General features: G+C 41.3%; 1 long non-coding RNA gene across 2 annotated transcripts; it reads left to right on the top strand.

Annotated features, from left to right (window-relative positions):
* Nucleotides 1-3074: 3074 nt before the first annotated feature.
* On the top strand, nt 3075-4352 carry LOC118556878. 2 transcript variants are annotated; one of them, XR_004927443.1, is made up of 4 exons: nt 3075-3198; nt 3686-3779; nt 3984-4070; nt 4222-4352. It is a non-coding gene; the product is annotated as an uncharacterized LOC118556878 (long non-coding RNA). The 2 variants fall into 2 exon arrangements; XR_004927442.1 differs by lacking the exon at nt 3075-3198 and having other exon boundaries at nt 3221-3779.
* The last annotated feature ends 20251 nt before the right edge of the window (nt 4353-24603 follow it).

Below are 24603 nucleotides of genomic sequence, written 5' to 3'. Positions count from 1 at the left end.
CCTATTTCTTCTTGTGCACCTTGTGTTTTGCGGAGCTTATTGTATCTTAAAGGTGCCTCTTTGAATCTTATTCAAACCCCTTGTGGGGCTAATGAAATTCCAAAACATATCTATATATGTTTTAGATTCTTTAAATAAAACTTTGTTAGAAAAGTAAAAGAAAATCCTTCTTATCTTTGCGAACTCTACCAGCTTTGTTTCCAGACCAGTACCACTTGTCCGAATGCGTTTGACCCTCTTATCGCTCGCTAATAACAGCTCTGACTTAAAACAATTAACATCCTAGGGTTTAATAATAATCTTGATTGCTTTTAATCTGAAAGTTTTCTCCTAAGCGCATCCGCCAATGTGTATGTTTCTAATGTGTGTTTTGTGTTTTAATTATGTGCAGGAAAATCTGATGTGAAATGCAGAAGGGGTGTCTGCCAACTCATCTTTGTTTCGTGTTGTGGTCCATTGAAGGTTATCCGATGCCTCTGTCTTTGCCCCCACAATTAGTTGTCCATTTTCAGTCCTCATGTCTCAGTTCAGCAGCACAAAATCATTCCAGGACGAGCATTGTCCATGAATCTTCTTTCTCCAATCGTTGTGTCTGAAACCACAAGGAATTCTGCCAGCATTTTGCCAATATGGATTTTGTCCAAAATCAAATTGTCTAATACAAGAATTCTCCATCTTCATCCGTAGTGTAGTGTAAATAAGTTGAAAAGAAAAAAATTACAACAAAAATTACAAGAAAACTGTCTCAAAACAAAATCAACCACATCGTTCCCTCTGAAACAAACTATTCTAAAAGTTCTTCACCTTTACCCCAGATCTTGATCCCTTAAAAATGTATCCAAGCAAAATATTTTACAGACAGTTCAACCTCTTTGTATAAGTTCAATAATAAAAAACATTTCTCTTAACCTTGTAGCATCAGATTCCCCATTAAACCTCTATGCAGCGTCTGTAAAAATCACTGATTTTTTATCCAAAATTTGATTAAAAACAGGATTAGGCAGGAGTCAAGTACATCACCTTTTTCTCTCCGTCCCCTGGACCACTGTGGCACCGCTTGGTACTCACTTGCATCTGAGAATGTCTAAGAAAAAAGAGACTAAGATCTCTCTCTTAGCACATTCCAATTATATATTAGACCAGGTTTCTTTGCAAGATAAAAGGCAGAAAACAGGAAATGAATGTTAATGTGAGTCAGTGGAGAGGGCAGCAGTGGGAAGGGGTACATGAAAAATGTCTAAAGCCACCTTTCTCCTCCAGAAGGTCTCCATATTACCTGGTGTCTACGTTTGTTAAAGCTTAGCATAATTTAGTCAACTTTTTCAATCCCTGCATGTCCATTTTAGATCATGACTTCTTACCATACGACCTGAATGAGCTCACTTTCCAGACTCTTCTGTTGGAACAAAAGTGGCTTTAGCAGCCTCATCTGCCATCATCTGAAAGAAGTAACTCAGAGAAAAACAATTCTGTTAGTGTATTAGGTGACAAAAGAAAACCTGGTCTTTTTTAGTGTCTTGGTTCTTAAGGTGATGTGTCTAAGTTCTTGGTTGGTCCAGGGGATGTAGGAATCTCTTGTTCCTTTTCTTTCAGCGTTTTGTATTAAAACTTCTCCTTTTCTTAAATTATCTGCCGAGCAACCTCAAATGTTGTCACTTTTTTGCCACTGGTGATGCAAAAATTAAAGCAAAGGAATCATTTAACAAAGAAATAATCAAAATGCACAAAACAATAAAAACCCGAAAGTAAAAAGTCTCCAAAGGAGCGCATTATGTGTGTTCCAATGTCTTATAGCATTCTTTTGATTTCTTTCTAGCTCTTTTGATCATGCAAACTTAGTTATTAATGCTTTTCAATCTTAATTGGTCAATTGTGAAACTTTAAAGCAACCATTTTCTCTTTCAGGCTTTTGAGCTTCTAGTGTTTTTCTATACATGATAAGAGTTTTCCCCGTAATTCAGCACATTGAGAAGGCTACCCAAAAACAAAGAGATTAGAATTAGATTTACAACCCTTCAGAAACTCGCCTTTTATTTTATTTTTGCTGATATATTTTTCATGCCCCCTCATGCCAGAACACACTGAACCCAGCCTCACCATAAACTTTTGGATGTTTACATCATGGTCAGATTTGTTTATCATATCTTTTGTCCTGTTTCAGGTTAAACTGTCCCTCTGAGGCTTGCCTCAGCTCAGCATAACTAATAACATCAGATGCTTTTGTAACTGATGACATGCTTAATGTGGCCTTCTGATATCTTAATGCTCTTAAATTCTTCTCTGTAGGCAGCTATAAAATCCTTAAAAATCTCCCTTTAAACATATCCCATCCGGTTCCATTTCTCCCAAACAGTCTCCCATATTCTCCCTATATGTTGTTTGCCATTTTATTAATGTTCTAAAATTACAATATAAAAGCTTCTACTCTGTTATTGTTTCAGCTGTCATGAATTCATTGACAAACACAAGCCAAATGCAATCTAATAGCATAACTGAATACAGCCCCAACGCCTCTGGTTACTATCATGCATAATTAAGCTCCAAACAAAAAAAACCTTTATCCCTAGTCCCAAGTATTTCCTACAACCCTGGGATATTTTTTCTTTAAGACACGTTAGCATATCACAGTGTAACAATTTAATTTGGCCGGATATTTAATGTGAGAAGAAAACAAACTGTGTTATTGAAACCTCTCTATACCTTTCTTCAGCTTTTAGTTAACATAGTTCATGATTAAAAACATCATTTGAATTACGGAGCTGCAGTTCTCCCAAAACAAATGAACATTCTGAAACCATGAACATTACTTCACACAGACGGACGTTTAGTTACATACGATACACAAATACATACCTACATACATACATACATACATAAGCTGTGTCTCAATTCGGCGGCTGCGTCCTTCGAAGGACGCATTTTAAGGCCGGTGACCTCACAACGATGCGCGGAGGCTGTCCCATTTGGCAAAAATTCTGAGGATGCTTAAAATGCAGCCTACAAATGCGTCCTCCTTTTCCCCGAATTCTGAGGATGCACCGCTACCATCCTTAGTGGCCTCGCCTGCCATAAGATTTCCCGAGGTGCTTTGCTCGCTTTTTTTTTTAGTTGTTGAAGAAGAAGAAATAAGGCGGATTTTCATCAAGACTAATGAAAGCAGCAGCAGCGCTGGCAGTAGTGCTGAGTACAGCTTTAAATGTAAGTAGTTTGTTTTTATTTTTTTAACTGAACATCTATTAAAATGCATGACGGTAACGGAGCCACCGGAATTTGTAGGACCAGCTAAAGCTTAGAGCTAATCTGTTGATACGAGACGTTCAGCAACATTAAAAGCCTTCATAAAAATGTCACCATTTTTTATTTTAACCTACATCTTATTGTAACTGTGCTGATAGCCGTGTCCCTCACAAATCTGATCAATTTATTCTCGTACAGTTTATTACAAGTGATTAGAACTGTCAAAGCTTAATGCAGCTGAAGAAATAACATCACTCCAGCTGTACTGGGCTGTCAATACTGCAAACGTTTTGTTTGAATACTCAATAACATATAGTTAATTTACAGTACAGTATAATAAGGTTTAAAGTATAATTCACTTGAAGAACAATACCGGCGTAATTATACAGAAAAGTCATTTTGCCTGTTGACATAACAGAAATATGCTTTACATGTCATTTTGTTCTAGGGAGCAGGGAGCATACAGAGGAGTTGATAAAACTCCGTGGGCAAAATAACCACCTCTTTACCGGGGCCAAGAACACTGCCACAGTCGGATGGAGGTAAGAGTTGAGACATAATTCCATATACATGTTGCATTTGTATGTAAAATTCACACAAATTCAAAGAAGTCCTGTTCAAACACCAACGTACAAATATAATCTTTTGATCACATCAAATTATGCCCAGATGTCACTTTTTTTAATCTTATAGTTGTGATATTAGTGACCCTTCTGTGTTTATCTCTTCTCATTTCTCTTGTTTAGAACAATCCTGCAAAAAACGGGCCTGGAGGGTGAAGTTGAGCCACAACAGGCCAAAAAAGAGTGGGACAACTTGAAAAAAATTACAAAGTATGTTCAGGTTTGGCTAATGTAATGAAATACACACACACACACACACACACACACACACACACACATATATATGAAACACTCTTTTTTTCTAGCTTCAAAGAAACACTACAGAAAATCTGTTGACACAAATTGTTTTCCTCTACTTTAGGAATGCAAAGATCCAGGGACAGGGCAGGGGGTCAGTGGGAAGCCTACTGCTGCCACCCGGCCATGGTTTATCCTCAGGTTCTGTGTTGCTGTTATTGTTAAATTAAATTAATAAATTGTTTATAAAAGTTATTGTTGTTTGTGTGTTCTTAAAGTCTTTTAACCTTTTACATTATCTGTTTCATCACTTCTTTACAATTTAAGTAAACTTAGAACAACTTCTCAGTGACAACATCAATTTATTTTTAGAGAAACAAGTATTTACAATAAACTATCAAAAACATTTTAACTATTTACATTAGATTTTAAAAGTAACTACTACAACTATTTACAGAAAAATAAATATTACTAAAGAACATGTATATATATATATATATATATATATATATATATATATATATATATATATATATATATATATATATATACAATTTTGACTGAGCAGGAGTCCCTGGTGGTGCTGCTGGACTGGATGGGATGCCACACAGATGACCTTGGAGTCTTCTGACTGCGAGTGGGACATCATCTGGGGGGTGGGGGATGCCTCTCTCCACTGTTCACCACATCGTCCATCAGGGTTTGCAGAGCTGACCCAATCGACGGCTGCCATGTTCCTAAAAATGTTTAAGAAGATGCAGAAAATGACTTTACTACAACTGTTTTCATAACCCTTACATGAGAAAAGCTAAAAAGTGATTATACTTGCCATCTAAATGTAATCGTGGTCGGGTAGAACCTCCTCCAGGGCAGACTATTCAATTCAAATTACTAAAGTTACAAACATATGCCTATATCAAGTCTTACAAATAAATATAACATTTTATATTTAAACATATTCGTCAATCTGCTGACAAGCGTTTGTTTAATAACTGGTATATTATGATCATTAGCAGGCCCCTGTGGGTGAAAATAATAGCGGGTAAATGTTACCTCTCCACTGCGCTCCTCCAGCCTGAGAAAAATTTGTCGCCGGTTTTACTGCCGCCGAAGCCGTCTAAACCAACTCTCCTCCTCCAATAACAAGTAAATAAAAAATAAATAAATTAAATATCCATTTTTTTGCGTCGTTTATCGTCGCTGGTGCTGTTTTTCGCCGGGCTTGGGGTAGACGTGGTGACGTCGTATCGCAACCAGGAAGTGCTCCAAAGGCTAGACCGTCCCATTTACCAACGGCTGAGGATCCTCCGGAGCATCCTCCGATGGCTGGGTCCTCCTAAGGCTGAGTAGGCTGGGTCCTTCGAAGGACGCAGCCGCCGAATTGAGACACAGCTACCGATACATACATACATACATACATACATACATACATACATACATACATACATACATACATACAGTTACATAGAAACAACGATATTCAGACAAACAAACACACGCAGGCCTTTACTTCTGACAGGGAGGGAGGGCTGTTCAGATCCTAGGGACGGTTATGGCAGCTTCTTTCAAAATGCCCTGGGTAACCACACGTCCAGCACAAGGGCATATCATAATCTTTGGTTGGTCCCTTTCTATGATTTCTGTACCGCTGTGTATCTCTACTGGTCATTTGACCCCATGGAGGACTCTGATACATTTGAAATGGGACATCTGGAGGGAGGTGCCCCACAAACTGGTTTGCACCAAACACAGGTGTCGGGGCAATAACCATCTGAGCTTTTCCAATATTCTTCTTCTTCCTCCTTTTACTTTGATTGTCTCTCAGCTGTTTTAGCTGTTCAGCTACGAGTTGTTGTTTTAAGTTCTGTATATCACTGCTAAGTTGCTTCATGTTCTTTTCATCCATATCCAGCTGATGAACCAAAGCTGCCATTCATTGATCTAAAGGCATATCATAACTTGCAACCATTCTGTCCATGTTCTCCTTAACATCCTGTGTCTGGCCCTTTACCATTGCTTGTTTAAAGCGTTGCTGCAGGGTGACTGATAATGGGCAAGAGCCCGTCTGGTCTTCCCATACTTTCAACATTCTGTCCACATATGCTGAAGCTGTCTCCCCTGCACAACGTGTAGTGTCATTTAAAAGGCCAGAATCTGTACTTACCGGATAAAACGTCCTCCAAAGTTGCTGTGCCACCGGGGCCAAAGGAGCAGCTGCTCCTAGTTTGTCAGTTCCAGCAGAAACTTCAACCGCATGTACCTCATGTGGTTCCAGGTATGCTGATAAGCCAGTCCTCACATCACCGATAGCCAATACATGCCTGCTCAAAATCTTCAAAAAACTTTCCAAAGGTGCGCCCCTTCTCTTGGATCAGGGAACATGTGCCTCAGATGAACGTTGTCAGCACATGAAAGAGGGCTGTAACCAGCTGCATTCTCCTGTCCTGTAGCACTGTGAGTCTGAAACAATGGCAGTTGCACACTTTGTTTCGTTGCAGGTAAAGAAAGATCAGTTTTGTTAGAATGCAGATTATATCTGGGGCCCTTTTCCTCCCTGTATTCGCGTGTCATCGATTTTCATAACATCTGTGTCATCTGATTCTGCAGTTTTAAGAGCGTGTCTTACCACTTGTTCTATCGCAACCCTTAGCTGGTCTCGTTTGTGTCCCTCTAACCTACTTTTTCCATGTATCGGTCTTGCGTCACAGCCTACCTGTCCCCCACATAACACCATACCAGGCACCTGCACCTGATGAAGTCATCACACTCCTGGCCTTGGATAACAGTTCTCCACTATCACCGCACAGATTGTTTTGCATAACAGCGGCTGCACCAGAAGCAGACATGTCTGGAATAACAGGAGTTGTGTACTTACCTTCTTGTTTGAAAGAAGATGATTCCCTTACCCCCTGCAGATTTTCACTCTCTTGTTGTTTGTCGAGGCCTGAGAAGCGTATGCTGAAATAAAGTTCAGTTAGTTTTATCAAGCCTGCTATTTTCATTTCCTCTTTTTGGCATTTTTCTCGAGTAAACTCACCAGCACCAGCCGTTTTTACTTGTGCTTGGGCTAGTCTATTTTTTAACATTTGCAAATAGTGAGTGCACATCTGGCCTTCTGGTGGAGGCCCTTCTGTATCACCAAAAACCCCGTATCCCCTCATTTTTTCACACCACTCCTCAAATTGTTTTAAATGGTTTTCAGCATCTCTGTGTGGAAAGCTTGCCATTATGCTCCCTTTTCCTGTCTCCAACAGTGTTCCTAAAGAACACCCCTGGAGCTCATTTTCTACCTGATTCTCAGCCATTTCAGCACTCACACGTTTTGGCCAACCTGCTGGGACAGCGTCCTGTCCCCGGTCCAATGAGAGCTTATTTTTTATCTCTCAGACACCAAAACTTATTATGTTCCTATGTGCCTTATTATTATGTTTTTACACGGCAATTTCAATGAGCCAGTGTACTCAGGATGAGCAGGTTATATGTCACCTGAACAGGTGCACCCTTTTACTCTTCACTTCCAATGGCTCAATGTTAGTAACGTGTCTCACACACACGCACACAGACACTCACACTTTCTGGCCAAGCTTCAGTTAACTCTGTATGTACTTTTTTACTTACCTTTTTTCAAATATCTTTGGATTAGCTGCTTTTAAAGTTCTTTAAGAGAACTTTTTGGAACCATCAAAACCAAAAATCCAACTCTTACTCGCTCTATAGGTACCTATTTTCAAATATAATTGGATTAGCTGCTTTTAAAGTTCTTTAAGAGAACTTTTGGAACTATCGAAACCAAAAATCCAACGGCTCTTTGATCTTTTAGGAGCCACGCGTAACGGCGTGCCTGTCAGAATGGCCGCTTTTATGCTAAACACAGAGGAACACGTATTTTCCTCCGTGCCTAACAAGGGGACCTTTTAAACCCAAATTCTCCACATTCACAGTATTTTCAGAGACCTGGCCAGAGTCTCCCGGACTTTCACCGCTGTGACCGCACGCAAATCCCAAGTTCTTATCGACACGTTTGCAAACAATTATCCTCAACCTTTTCTCTGCCTTTAGGAGTACAAAAAGTCGTCCCTTCCAGGAAGAAAAAGACACTGGGAGATAAATGGAATCTCCTTACCTTTTTGTGTGTTTTTACTCTGGAATGACGTCCTGGCCGGAAAACGGAAGGTGGTACGCCGCCTTTTGGGTCCGGGCGGAGACACCAATTTGTTATTGTTTCACCGTGTCCCGTCTACGGTCAAGCACCCTCGGTGGACCCAGTTCGTTTTCCCCAGTCAGGCGACCCCCACTTACTTACTACCTTGAATGTAGGACGCATAAAACAGACAAGTATGCTTTTAGTTATATTTTATCTACGTAAAGACAGAGAAATAGTTACAGTCACACCAGCGCTGATGGGCTCCTGATCGGCAGGAAGCCTCGATTACTCATCACACAAACATTATATAGGGATCTAGGTACACACCAGTGACGTGCGGTGAGGTTCATAGCTGGTGAGGCACTGACGTCATCAGAATCAGATTTGCAAATAGATGCATAGATTGACAGCAGTTTACATGTTATGTTTCACTTCTGCATCCTTACACATACAAACTGTAGCTCACAAAACACACATTTCCTTAAAAAACAAAACAAAATAAAAGTTATTACTGTCTTACCTTTACTTATAAATGAAGTCCATGCGTCGCTCCTTCTGCACAAAAACATCCGTCACTTTGCGATAGAAGTCCTCCTTATCTTCCTTCAGTTTTAAAAGTCTCTCTGTCTCAATGGAGATCACTGCCAGGGAAGAAAGCCTTCCTTGATCCGTCCTGTTCCTGCTGTATGTTTTCAGTCTCTTCAGGGCTGAGAATGACCGCTCCACTGACGCTGTAGTAGCTGATACCGTGAGCACGAGCTGGAGCAACTTTGTCGCCTCAGGAACAACAAGATCCTTCTCAGCCAAAAAGTTGAGAAGCTGTCCAGGAGATTTGCATTCATCCCTCACCGTTTTTGAGGGATGAATGCAAGAGAGGAAAAAAATCACTATCTCTATTATAATCTATCGCTGCACTTGACTTGCTTCCCGAATCGTTTAGCCTAGCTTGCTGTCACTTACTCTGCAGTTGAGGAGTGAACAAGACGAACGTCTGGGATCTTGAGCGCCCCCTGCCATGAGGCAAGAGAACTGCCTGCCTCACCTCGAACCTGTTCTCTGCCGTTTATAATCGCTCATTACACGAAACACGTTACACAAACACAGTTGGTGACAAAAAGCACTGTACATTATATACATAAGCTAAATTATTGGAAATAAGTTCACATATTAAATTTGTTTAAACCATTTTATTGACGCCGTACAGCAACATGCTCTCTCCGCTTAGCAGCCAGCGCAGAGCCAGGGGTTGCGCAATCCAAGGTGAGGCAGAGCTCGCTGCTGCCTCACCGGCATCGCTTCCAAGCATTTGAATGGGAAAATAAGAAAATTCAGCGATTTTGAACAAATAAAAATCGAAATTGGTGAAGCTACATGAAAAATAAATATTTTTTAGTACAAACCACCGGATGAATATAACAATTTAAATTACTTTATGATTATATATTTTCTTTCTTTCCATGATGGCTGGTGAGGCACTGCCTCACCTGCCTCCCCTGACCGCACGTCACTGGTACACACCCATACAAGGGCGGTACACATCCAAACTGTGACATCAGCAGGGAAGCTGTGTCACCTCCGGGGTGGTATCTGATAGATATGTGCCAATCTTTTGGGTCAGTGCCATCTAAGTGTGCCATGCAGTTCTGGGATAAACAGCTCGTTCCACTTGACCTCGTTGATATCCTAACACCTTGCTTTTGAATCAGATCTGCAGTGAACAGGATTCACTGAATTATTCTGATTATGATCAACCAATTTTGTTTTGTCTTTTGCATGTAAATAGTTCCTTAGTTTAGCTTCTTTTTTATCTTAATTTTGCTTAGTAGTTTAGTTAGTTTATCCTAGTAGAGAGGATTTATTGATTTAAATATAGTGTTAATACAGATAAACAGTATTATATATTGATGTTCTCTGGATGTTTATTCTATTTCTGTTATTAAATTCTTGAAGTTGAAGAAGTTGTCACTCCTTTATTCTATGTGTGTGCAGAGTTTGCTGTTAAAAGATTGCGAGTGCTTGAATTCCTCCCTTTTGTCCTATATCAGCTTAAGAGCTGATTATCACCAGACAATAGTTAATAATATATAACAGTTATTTATGAAACATTAAATAACTTTAAACGGTGTATAATTGCACAACACCTGGCCTTGGTCGATTGTAGCTAAATTCGAGCAATACAAGCAAAAACAGCAGGTCAGAAGTCGGGGCAGAGAGTTACGAATTTGAGCATCAATGATCAGTTTCAATTCAATTCAATTCAATTTTATTTATATAGCGCCAATTCATGAAACATGTCATCTCAAGGCACTTTACAAAGTCAAATCAATCATATTATACAGATTGGGTCAGATTATACAGATTGGTCAAAAATGTCCTATATAAGGAAACCAGTTGATTGCATCAAAGTCCCGACAAACAGCATTCACTCCTGAAGAAGCGTAGAGCTACAGGAAGAGTCGTCTGCATTGTACATGGCTTTGCTGCAATCCCTCATACTGAGCAAGCATGAAGCGACAGTGGGAAGAAAAACTCCCCATTAACGGGAAGGAAAACCTTCGGCAGAACCGGGCTCAGTATGAACGGTCATCTGCCTCGACTGACTGGGGGTTACAGAAGACAGAACAGAGACACAACAAGAGAGACAAAAAAGCACAGAAGCACACATTGATCTAGTAATCTGTTCTACATTAGATGGTAGTAGCGGGCGAGCTGTCTTCTCTGGATGAGGTCACAGTTAACAGAACGCCAGACCAGGTGTACCTACTACGAAGATAAAAGAGAGAGAACAGAAAGTTAAAGCAGAAATGACAACACGTAATGCATAATTGAAAAACAGTAGAACTCTATAGAGTGAGAAAATTAGATCCTGATGTCCTCCAGTAGCCTAAGCCTATAGCAGTAAAACTATAAAGGTAGCTCAGAGTAACGTGAGCCACTCTAGTTATAAGCTTTGTCAAAAAGGAAAGTTTTAAGATTAGTCTTAAAAGTAGACAGGGTGTCTGCCTCACAGACCAAAACTGGGAGTTAATTCCACAGGCAGATCCTTTAGCCTTTTAGCTAAAGGATCTGCCTCCCATTCTACTTTTAGAGACTCTAGGAACCACCAGCAGACCTGCAGTCTGAGAGCGAAGTGCTCTGTTAGGAACATACGGGGTAATCAGAGCTCTGATATATGATGGAGCTTGATTATTAAGGGCTTTATACATTAGAAGAAGAATTTTAAATTCTATTCATGATTTAACAGGAAGCCAATGAAGGGAAGCTAAAATTGGAGAAATATGATCCCACTTGTTGATTTTCATCAGAACTCTTGCTGCAGCATTTTGGATCAGCTGAAGGCTTTGAACTGCATTTTGTGGACTTCCTGATAGTAAAGAATTACAATAGTCCAGCCTTGAAGTAACAAATGCATGGACTAGTTTTTCAGCATCACTCCTGGACAGAATGTTTCTAATTTTGGCAATAGTGAAAAAAGGAAACTCTGGAAACCTGTTTCATATGGGATTTAAATGACATGTCTTGGTCAAAAATAACACCAAGATTTTTTACTTTATTACCAGAGGCCAAGTTAATGCCACCCAGATTAAGTGATTGATTAAGAAGTTTATTTTTTGAGGACTCTGGCCCAAAGATTACAACTTCGGTCTTGTCAGAATTTAGATACAGGAAATTTTAAGTCATCCAGCTTTTGATGTCATCAAGACATGACTGCAGTTGAAGTAATTGATTGGATGTATCAGGATTTATGGATAAATATAGCTGAGTGTCATCACCATAACAGTGGAAATTAATCCCATGCTGTCTGATAATTTTGCCGATCTGAAGCATATATATAGTAAAGAGAATTGGTCCAAGGACTGAACCCTGTGGTACTCCACAGGTGACCCTGGAGTTTGAGGAAGATTTATTATTAACATGAACAAACTGGAATCTGTCTGACAGATAGGATTTAAACCAGCCTAATGCTTTCCCCTTATCCCTACAGTATGCTCAATTCTTTGTAGGATAATATTGTGAGCAACTGTCATAGTGTCAAATGCAGCACTGAGATATAACAGGACAATTATAGACAGAAGTACATTATCTGAGGCCATGAGAATATCATTAGTGATCTTCACCAGAGCTGTTTCAGTGCTATGATGAGCTCTGAAGCCTGACTGAAACTCCTCAAGTAGGTCATTACTTTGTAAATGTTCACAAAGTTGATTAGCAACTACTTTCTCAAGAATTTTAGATAAGAAAAGAAGATTAGATATAGGTCTGTAATTTACTAACTCATCTTGATCAAGAGAAGGTTTCTTAAGTAAAGCTTTAATAACAGTTACTTTAAAAGCCTGTGGTACATATCCATTTACCAAGGATAAATTAATCATGTCTAAAATAGTGCCACTGATCAGAGGGAATATATCTTTAAACAACTTCGTTGGGATCGGGTTTAACATACAGGTAGAAGGTTTAGATGAAGCTAAAATTTTAGATAGCTCAGAAAGCTCTACTGCATCTAAACAGTTTAGACACTGTGCAGGTTCTAAAGATTCCTCCAACGCTGCCTCACTTACTAAAGACGAGGTAATCATGTTTGGCAGGATGCCAATTATTTTATTTTTAATGGAATCAATTTTATTTATGAAGAATCCCATAAAATCATTACTGCTAAGAGCTAAGGGAATGGATGGATCAACAGAGCTGTGACTCTGTGTGAGTTTGGCAACTGTACTAAAGAGAAATCTAGGATTATTTTTGTTCTCCTCAATTAATGATGAAAAATATGCTGCTCTAACTCTGTGAAGGGTCTTGTTATACAACAATAGTCTGTCCCTCCAGATTAAGTAGGATTCCTCTTGGTGTGTAGAGCGCCATTTTCTCTCCAATTTCCTAACATTGTGCTTCAAGGAACGCAGCTCTGAATTAAACCAGGGAGCCAGCTTTCTGTGAATAATCACCTTCTTTTTCAAAGGAGCTACATTGTCTAATGCAGAACGCAATGAGGAAGTCACACTGTTAGCAAAGGTATCGATTTGTGAATGGGAAGAAACAACATTGCTGCCATCTACAGGGCATTTCTGCAATACTGAGGATATTAAAAAGGGGACAGACTCTTTAAGTTTTGATACAGCATTATCCGATAAAGATCTACTATAATGGAACCCTCTTTTGGGGGTGGAGAACTCAGTTAGATTAAACTCAAATGTTATTAGAAAATGATCAGATAGGACAGGGTTGTGAGGAAATACTGTTAATTCTTCACAATCAATGCCAAATGTCAGCACAAGGTCTAAAGTATGGAGCCGTGAGCGCGTCGGTTTCTGCACATTTTAAGCAAAACCAATTGAATCTAGGATAGTTTTAAAGGCTACACTAAGGTTAACACATTTAGTGTCAACATGGATGTTAAAATCACCCACTATAATAACCTTGTCAGTGTTTATCACCAAATCAGATAAGAAATATGACAACTGATCCAAAAACTGAGAGTAAGGGCCTGGTGGTTTCCAAAGGAAATCCTTAATTGAAGGCGAGTATTACTCCCAATCAGGAAGAAATACATGGCTTCGGGTGTTAGGGCTACAGTTGCTGTAGAAAAGGTTTATATTAATGGTCAGCTGGTCAGGAATTAGAAGGGCACTCCATGGCTTTATTAGCAGCACAACAGGTGAATTTGTGAACTTGTTAAAAGAGAATACAACTGAACACTGTCATGGGTTGTTCTGATGAACCCAAACACAACCACACACAGAGCTTTGTGTTTAAGAGTTTTATTAAAGGAGATGAGTTGTAGAAGATGAGAACCAGAGAGTCTTTACCGGGATGGAGCAGGTGGATGGTGAAGGCAGGAGCAGGTGGACCGGAGGAAGCTGGAGGGCCGTGGGTGAACCTTGGGACCCAAGGCTGGCAGGAGAGCTTCGGGACGGGTTACATTTCCTAAGTCCAGACAAAAATTCCAACGTTTTGGTGTATAATTTGTCTACGTAGAGTGAAAATTGAGCGAGTAAGCAGAAGTTGTTCGGAGTTTTGAAATCTTTTGCCATGCATTTGCATGGGCGGAAGTGCACTGCCTCCTCAATGCAATGCTATGGCAGTCGCCTAATTATAGAACCTGAAGGTAGATTCATCATAATAGAAATATCTATTCATAACCAAAAGTTATGGTCAGCATATATGTGGCCCAAATGTTGATGACCCCTCATTCTTCCACAAACTTTTCCAAGCACTTTCACACCTGGATTACTCTCTATTTATTGAGGGTGACCTCAACTTTGGTCAAAATGAGGAAATAGACAGGTTGAATACAAGAGAGATTAAGCACAGTTGGCAATCATTAAATGTAATCAAACAATACATTAGTGATTATGGTCTTTGCGATGCGTAGCGATCTCTTCATCCAAACAGTAAGGAATATACTTTCTTTTCAAATGTGCATCATTCCTACTCTCGATTTGGACTATTTCTTAATCAGCAGCTAGCTGCTTTCTGACATTTCAGATGCTGTAATACATCTTATTGATGTCAGTAGTCATGCTCTTGTGTCTTTAACCCTAATAAATAAAAAAGTAACCACAAAACAAAAGCTGGAGACTTAAAACATCATTGCTTAAGGATGAAGAATCTATCAAATATTTTAAAGAAGAGTGGGCTTCATACTTGGAGTACAATGATCAACCAGGGACATCAGCATGTATCCTCTTGGAAGCAGGGAAAGCAGTGATGAGAGGTAAAACATTTCATTTCATCTCATAAAAAGATTCAGGAATTAGAATAAAATTTTAAGCTACTAGAAACCTCCCAGGAAGAGGTGAAACTGGGTAAAATCTGTAAAGCAAAATTAGAATTAAATGAATATATTGAAAAGTAAAATTACTTTTTAATACAAAGACTTTGAATAGAAAACTTTGAACATGGTAATAAATCAGGAAGCTTCTTAGCTAATCAGCAAAAATAAAAAAATAAAAAACAACTTTATTTGCAGTCACAGTCTCAACTAGTAATACATTATATGATCCTGAAAATATAAACAACACCTTCTGAGATTTATAAAAATCCTTATACACATTGCAGATAAACCCATCAGATAACGACTGATTAACTTCTGGATAAAATAACACTTCCTAAATTATCAGATAGTCAAACAATGTCCCTGGTTTCACTGCTGACAACCGTTGAAATTCAGGATGCTCTCAAAAGCATGCCCAATAACAAGGTGGATTTCCAGCTGAATTTTATAAAGAATTCTGAAATTTTCTGGCACCAATGTTCCACAGAATGTTGCAGAAAACTCAGGAAAATGGCAGATTCCCGGATAATATGAATTCTGCTACCATTAGTCTCGTGATTAAGCCAGGCAAAGATCCTGTCTTTCCTACCAGCTATAGTCTCATATCCCTTATTAACGTTGATATTAAAATAATCTGTAAAGCTCTTGCAAAACGATTAGATAAAGTCACTCCTCTCATAATACACGCTGGTCAAACTAGTTTCATTAAAGGAAGGCTGTCATCCTCAAATGTACGCAGATTGCTTAATTTAATAGATTGTTTCTATAGTAAAAATATTGAATCCAATATGTTGTCTTTAGATGCAAAAACATGTTTAATAGAGTTAATTAGAAAATTGTATTTGTTACTCTACATAAATTTGATTTTGAAAGTTTTTTTTATGAATTGGTTAAAAATGTATTACAGTTTCCCAACATTATGTGTCAGGACAAATAATAGAATAGAATAGAATTGTCATGGTATTTTTCTGGGATGAACCCGGACACAGCACGCACACACAGAGCTAGTTCTTTAAAGAGAGTTTATTGAACAGGGTGGATGATGGATGACGAGAGGAACCAGAGTCTTTACCAGATGGAGAAGTAGGGTGCAGAAGCTGGCCGGCAGGAGTAGAGCGGAGAGACTGATCAGGAAGGAACACTTGAGCCGATGACTTGAGACCAGGACGGAACACCAGAGCCAAAAACTTGAGACCAGGACGGAACCCAGGAGTTGAGAACTTGAGACCAGGACGGAAACCAGCAGCAAAGAACTTGAAGCCAGGACGGAGCACAGGAGCCGAAGACAGAGACCACAGCGGAACACCGGAACCAGCGAACCCAAGACTGCGGGCTGAGTGGGAGCGGAGTCTCTGGCCGTGACTTAGCTGGAACAGAGTTTCTGGCTGAGGCTGGGCTGGAATGGAGTCTCTGGCCGAGGGTGAGCTGGAACAGAGCTGAAGAAGAGTCTCTGGCAGTGACTGAACAAAAATAAAGCTGAAGGAAAGTCTTCTGGCTGACTAAACAAAAACAGAGCTGACAGGATTTCTGGCTGAGACTGAGCAGGAGTTGAACACTACGGACCGGCAATGAGAACAGGTGGGTATATATAGAGGTGACAACAGGTGGAAACAAATCAGTGATAATTGCAGCCTGACAAATGGAACCAATCAGGCTGCGCAGGGAAGAGAGAGAGGAAGAGAGACTCAGCATGCAGCCTACAAGCTGCATCCTGACAAGAATATAATTAAATGTTATTATCATTGCACTGTCACAAGTACAAGCAACAAAATGTGGTATCTCTGATTTTAACCCATCCCCTAGGGTAGCAGTGGGCTGCCACTGTGCGGCGTCCGGGAAGCGTTCTGGGGTTAAGGGTCTTGCTCAGGGACCAAGAGTGCAGGCACTGGGGATTGAACCGGGTACTTGCATCCTTCTCTGAGTGCAAGCACGCTGCTCTAACCACTAGGCCAGGGGTGGCCAACTCCAGTCCTCAAGAGCCGGTGTCCTGAAACTTTTAGAGGTTTCCCTGGCCCCACACACCTGAATCAAATAGCACAATTAGTTCCTCAGTATGCAGTCAGGTTCTTCAGAGGCCTGCTAATTAACTGATTATTTGACTCAGGCGTGTCGGACCAGGTACACATCTAAAGGTTGCAGGACACCTGCTCTCGAGGATCAGAGTTGGCCACCCCTGCACTAGGCCAGCACTAAAATAACCAAACATCTTACAGCTTTTGTCTCCAGAGGGGCACCAGGCAACGATGCCCGCTTTCCCCCTCACTGTTTGTTCTTTTTATTGAACCACTAGCAGCAACAATTAGACAAACTAATGTTATTAAAGATATAAAATGCATGAAAATAGAGCATAAAATTTGTTTTTATGCAGATGATGCATCTTCGGCACTGAAACACCTCTCTCTTTCAAGTAAATAATTAGATTACTAGAATCTTTCTCAAAAGTATCAAATTACTCTATAAATTGGTCAAAATCTACAGTACTGCCAATTAACTGCTCTTTACAGAACCCCCTAGATCAGTCATGGGCAAACTACGGCCCGTGGGCCATATAAGGCCCCTCAAGCTTTTTAAACCGGCCTGCCAAACATGTCTAATTAAAAAATATCAAATCTCATTCATTTAGCATCTTTCCTGCTATTTCCGCATTGTCCCACTCGGCAGCAGACTCCGACCACATTGGCCTTTGTTAGGGGTATCAACACTTCTTCACACACTTTGCCCTTTGGACTCTTCTGTAAAAATGAACAGACCAAAAGAAGGAAAAGTGGACAGTAAGTGTCAAGTGTTTAATAAGGAGTGGACAACAAAATATATTTTCACAGAAGTCCAATCAACGGTTGTATGCTGTATGCCAAGAAACGGTTACAGTTTTCAAAGAGATCCCTTGACGGCTGAGATCAAAGAGATGTCAGCCTTCACTTTGCTATGAAGCATTCTAGCTATGCTTGCAAACAGTCAACGGAAGAATGGCTGGCTATTGCTCAGAGGCTGGCGGCTAATTTACAAATTAAGCAAAATCTTTTTCATTGACGAACTATTATTCAAGAGTCAAGTAAAAAAGCACGTTTTTAGCTGGCATTCAAAATAGCAAAGGCTAGCAAGCTGTTATGCCAGACAGCTGTTTGAATTTTATTATTATTATTATTATTATTATTATTATTATTATTATTATTATTATTAATTATAATTTGGTATGATAATCTTAATAATAGGTCATTCACACTCAAATAGTAGCTATAAGAAAATATGGTTCAAATGGTGGTGATCCCAAGACTATAAGCTTGTAATGACTAATAACACTAATCCATTTATTAATTAGCTGTTATGAACACATTTATGCTAGGACAAGGGGCTTGATCAGTTTCTGACCGATGAGGTTTATCCAGCAAGCGTTGATAACTCAATTATAACTGCAATTAGAGTTCAATCTTACTCCTTTATCACCAATCCAATGTGAATGTCTCTGTATTAATCTCAGATGTTAACTCGAAAAGAGAAACAATTTGGTTTTATTGAACAAAAACAATTCCCTGTTACAGTAATTATCCTAATTCAATAAGTTAGGAATCTCTACTCAGTACTAAACTGAAGATGCAAAAGAAGATTAAAAGAAAATAAAACAAGTCAAAATGGATTAAAATAAGAGGTAGCAAATCTTAGTTCAACTCAGTTGTTTAAAACATCACATTCAAGACGTCGGCACTTGACATAGCAGCATTGAAAGACAAAACAGTTTTGAGAATTCAGATGAATGCTTCAATGTTTTCCAACAAGCTAGCTAACAGCATAGCTACGCTGCCCCTTCCCAAGATGGCGGCTATGACGACACACAACCTACAACCTTGCGTGATGCGCGAGGAGGAGGTCCTAATGACGTAATCAACGCTTACGCTAGTGTGGGGTGTGCCTTAGCTAGGGAGGTGGTCCTTAATGAGGATTTTAAAGCCCGAGCGCGGACTGAAGATTCAGACAAAGTGATTGAACCGGAGATAAGAGAAAGGAAAGAAAAAGGGGAAAAGATAGAGAAATCTGCTCTCGGCGGAGCTACTTATAAAAACCACAAACCAAAACACAGCCAAAATCACCTACAAAATGCATGCACATACATCAGAAATATGTAGCAGTTAAACAAACTCCGTCTTGGAGTAATTAAGCATTAAACTAAATCCGAATAGATTTCTGCCTAGGCACAATTGGCACCTTAAGGGTGAAAAGAGAAATAAAAGGCGGGAAAATCCCGTTTACTTGTGTTGTCTCACGGGAAGGTTCCAGCTCCAAATCCGCAGGGTCCTGGAGCGCTTCTGTCACACAGCAAAGAGAGGGGGATGCCCGAAGTCTCTGGGCTCTTCAGATGCTTTGTTTGGCTAAAACGAAAGCGTGGTCCCTTTTTCGATCACCAGGACATAAGCGGCTCTCAGTCTTTGATCGAAGTGAATCAGAAAGGACTTTTAAGTCGACCTCCTGCTACGGTAGTGCAGGGATTAGGTTGCTTCGGTAAATCTCGGACCAGCGAGAAAATCGAGCATGTGGGGTGTGGGGGTTGAATCCCACGGGATGAAACAGCTGTGGTGCCTTCTCGGTGTGGCGGGGCGCCAACAGAAGGCAGAATGCAGTGTGCGGCTGCGTTATAAAACCTTTCATCATACCAATGTTATCTGGTTGTCATGGTCAGTGGCCATTTTGACCGTGTTGCATGATGGGAGTTGGTGGCCATTTTGACCACATTGCATCATGGGAAATGCAGTCTGTCACGTCCTGTACTGGCGTAACAAAGCCTTTCTCCGAATGACCGAGACAGCAGGTGACTTGTGTCCAGAGAGCAAAGACAAGTATGAAAAAAATCTGTTTATCACGCAGGACAATGACTCGCTGTGTGGAACTGATTGATGAAGATATAGCCAGCGGGTTAAGCAAAAAGGCGAAGTCCTTTAAGTTATATTCACTGGCATGATATGGAAAGTAACGATATGAAAGAGACTGCTCAGCTCCTGATTTTTATTTAGGGGATTAATGACAGTTTTGAGATAAGGGAGGCATTTTGACCATGGAGTCCCTGAAAAGACAAACACAGGAAGAAGATTTATATTACCGGTTGTCTGCTGTCATCAAAAAACTTGAAGCTACCTTGGAGTAAACTTGCCAATGTCACCACAGATGGATCGGCAAATTTAACTGGAAAAAAATGTTGGCCTGCTGAGAAGACTCGAGGATAAAGTGAAAGGAAACAGGATGTAATTTTCCTTCACTGCATCATTCATCAGGAATCTCTGTATAAATCCATATTAAATCTTAATCATGTCGTTAATCCAGTTGTAAAACTTTTTAAGTCTATTTGAGCAAGGGGACTTCAGCATTGTCAGTTTATTACATTTCTGGAGGAAACCAATGCCGATAATCAGGATTTGCTTTACCTCTCTTGTGTCTGCTGGTTACGTTTGGGCAAAGTGTTGCAACGAGTGTGGGAGCTGAAAGAGGAGATTTGGGCACTTTTGAAGTTAATGGGGAAATCTGACGAATTTCTTGACTGGCTCTGTGTCTTTGCTTTTGTTGTGTACATATTTTCACACACAAATGAGCTGAATTTAAAACTACAGGGAAAAGATCAGTTTGTGCACAACATGTACAAACGTCAGATCCTTCAAATCAAAACTCACTGTATTCTCCTGACAAATTTCAAACAAATCTTTTGCTCATTTTCCCATATTAGCCTTGCAAACAGAGGCTGCCCAAAACATAAAAAAATACAGCAAATTACCGAGCGACCTACACAGACAATTCTACCGTTGGTCCTCGGATTTTAAAAAAATGTCACTTCAGCTGGTGTCCTGTCCATTGTCTCAAGATCCTGAACCAGCACCACAGGAGCTGCAGATGGAACTGATTGATCTACAGTCTGGCTCCATTTTAAAGGACGAGTTCAGCTATCTTAAACTGAATGACTTTTATGCTTCATTATTTGTCTTACAAAATACATATTTGGAAATTAATTTGTACAATAAGCCTTGCATAATAATGCTTTACTACCTATTAAAGACAAAACCTTTTATGAAATTGCTTTTATATGTAATTTTTAGTGGTTTACACAAACACTTCACACATCTGCTACTGGCCCGGCCCCTCTGTGAAATTTAGGAACGGAACCCATTATGGTTCACCTGTCCAAACGTTTGCCCAACCCTGCCCTAGATTTACAGCTACAATCAGGAAGTATTAAATATTTGGGTATTACTGTGTTGCCTAAATTGGCATATTTAACTAAACTTAACCACATCCCTCTTTTAAAGAAGATAGAAGAGGATGTTAACAGATGGAAATCCCTACCAGTTTCCCTTATGGGAAGGGTTGCTTCAATTAAAATGATGGTTTTACCTAGAATTAATTACTTATTCTCAATGATCCACAATAAATCATCATTAATCTCTGGATTCCTCTATCTCTAAATTTCTTTGGAAAGATACACCCCACCCCAACGTGTTGGCGTAAAGACGCTACAGCAGACTAAAGATAAAGTAGGTCTGCCTAAGTTTTATCACTACTTCTTAGCAAATAGTCTACAATACCTCTCAAAATGGATAAAACATAACCCCTTAGATATGCCCTTCCTAGACACAGAATAGAACATATGTAAAGATTTCTAGATCTGTGATTTGCCATTTATTAGCTCAAATATAAAACAGCATTTTCTTCCGCTTATTCGGGGTCGGGTCGCGGGGGTAGCAGATTCAGTAGGGAGGCCCAGACATCCCTCTCCCCAGCCACTTGGGCCAGCTCCTCCGGGGGAATCTCAAGGCGTTCCCAGACCAGCGAGAGACATAGTCCCTCCAGCGTGTCCTGGGTCTCCCCCTGGGCCTCCTCCCGGTGTGACGTGCCTGAAACACCTCGCCAGGGAGGCGTCCAGGAGGCATCCTAACCAGATGCCCGAGCCACCTCAATTGGCTCCTCTCGACGTGGAGGAGCAGCGGCTCTACTCTGAGTCCTCCCCGGACGACTGAGCCCCTCACCCTATCTCCCAAAGGGAGAGCCCAGACACACTACGGAGAAAACTAATTTCAGCCGCTTGGATCCGGGACTCGTTCTTTTGGTTACGACCAAAAGCTCGTGACCATAAATGAAAGTAGGAATGTAGCTCGATCGGTAAATGGAGAGCTTCGCCTTTTGGCTCAGCTCTCTCTTCACCACAGCGGATCGGTACAGCGCCGGCTTCACAGCAGACGCCGCACCAATCCGCCTTTCGATCTCCCGCTCCATCTTCCCCTCATTTGTGAACAAGACCCCAAGTTACTTGAACTTTTCCACAAGGGGCAGCACATCCTCCACAACCCGGAGGAGGCACTCTACCCTTTTCCGGTTCAAGACCATGGTCTCGGATTTGGAGGCACTGATTTTCATCCCGGCCGCTTTGCACTCGGCTGCGAACCGCTCCAGTGAGAGCTGTAGATCACGCCCTGACGAAGCCAATAGGACCACATCATCAGCAAATAGCAGAGATGCAATCCTAAGGCCACCAAAACTGATCCACTCAACACCTTGGCTGCGGCTAGAAATTCTGTCCATAAAAGTTAGGAACAGAATCTGTGACAAAGGGCAACCTTGGCGGAGTTCAACTCTCACCGGAAACGAGTCCGACTTACCGCCGGCAATGTGGACCAGACTCTGACACCAGTCATACAGAGACTGGACAGCCCTTATTAAAGGGCCCGGTACCCCATACTCCCAGAGTACCCCTCACAGGATCCCTCGGGGGACACGGTCAAATGCCTTCTCCAGATCCACAAAGCACATGTAGACTGGTTGAGCAAACTCCCATGCCCCCCGCAATGGAAAACATGTTGGTGGGATCAAGGAGGTCTTCGAAGTATTCCGCCCACCGGCACATGATGTCCCGAGTCGAGGTCAGCAGCACACCACCCCCACTATAGACATTGTTGGTACTGCACTGCTTTCCCCTCCTTAGGCGCCAGATAGTGGACCAGAATCGATTCGAAGTCTTTCTCCATGGCCTCTCCGAACTCTTCCCATGCCCAAATATTTGCCTCTGCGACCGCCTGCCGCTTCGACTGCTGGTACAGATCAGCTGCTTTCGGAATCCCACAAGCCAATAAAGCCCGGTAGGACTCCTTCTTCAGCTTGACGGCTTCCCTCACCGCCGGTGTCCACCAGCGTCTTTGAGGGTTGCCGCCGCAACATGCACTGACAACCTTGCGGCCACAGCTCCGACTAGCGGTCTCAACAATAGAGGAGCAGAACATGGTCCATTCAGACTCAATGTCCCCCGCCTCCCTCGGGACGTGTTCAAAGCTCTCCCGGAGGTGGGAGTTAAAGCTCTGTCTCACGGGGGACTCTGCCAGACGTTCCCAGCAAACCCTCACAATACGTTTGGGTCTGCCTGGTCTGACTGGCTTCCTCCCCCACCATCGGAGCCAACTCACCTCCAGGTAGTGGTCGGTGGAGAGCTCCGCCCCTCTCTTCACCCAAGTGTCCAAGACATGCGGCTACAGATCAGATGAAACGAAAACAAAGTCGATCAATGAACTGCGGCCTAGGGTGTCTTGGTGCCAGGAGCACATGTGGACACCCTTATGCTTGAACATGGTGTTTGTGATGGACAATCCATGACGAGCACAGAAGTCCAACAACAGAACACCACTCGAGTTCAGATCAGATGGGCCGTTCCTCCCAACCACGCACCTCCAGGTCCCACTGTCATTACCCACGTGAGCGTTGAAGTCCCCCAGCAAAACAGCGTGCATGCTTTAAAAATATAAACATCAGTTCTTCAATGACAGCATGGTGAGTCATCACTTATCCCATGCAGCTGTACACCCATCTGGAATAATCCTGTCATCCTACAAAAAAATAATATGATAAACTTTCCTTACTTGAAGACTAAAGGTATTGAATACCTGGAACATATATTTGAAGGAACTGAGTTTATCACATTTGACAGATTAAATATACAATATGGTATTAATAAAAATAAATTTGTATAATATCAACAAATTAAATCTATAATAAAAAATTATTTAAGCTCATTAAAGGTGGTTCGCAAATTCCAATAAATGTATTAGAGTTCCTGGATATAAATCCCCCAAAATGACTATCTAAATTATACAGGACCATGTCTAAACTAGATTATCCAATATCTCTTCATATTATGAAATGTGAAGAGGATTTATCAGTCAGCTTTGAACAAAACACCTTGGCTCAGATATGATTAAGAACTTGACTAAACTAGAAACCTGTGAGTGTGGTAGTTGATTTGAGGGGTGCCTGGGTCTGGGTCTCTGGAGGGTGCCTGGAGTGGGGTGTTTGGTTGGTCCGGCGCCGGGGTCTGTGGCCCTCACCTGGGAAGGGCTTGGGAGGCCTGAGGGCGGCCTCAGGCGGAGACTTGTGATGCTGTGGGGGGGGGGGGGGGGTTCTGCGCTGGCAGACGTAGGTTACTGGTTTGGTAGCTGTGCTGCCACTGGGTAGGTCTGGGGTGGGTCCAGGGCTCTGGGTTCCTGGGATGTGTCGTCCTTTGGCGGGTATCCTGGCAGGGCCTCGGGGCTGGGGTGTGAGCACAGCCTGGGTGTCTATTGTCGTGTGGTGTG

The sequence above is a fragment of the Fundulus heteroclitus genome, chromosome 21, assembly GCF_011125445.2.
Source record: "Fundulus heteroclitus isolate FHET01 chromosome 21, MU-UCD_Fhet_4.1, whole genome shotgun sequence".
Taxonomy (NCBI): Eukaryota; Metazoa; Chordata; class Actinopteri; order Cyprinodontiformes; family Fundulidae; genus Fundulus; species Fundulus heteroclitus.
Note: the sequence above shows the minus strand (reverse complement) of the source record. Positions and strands in the feature narration are given on the sequence as shown.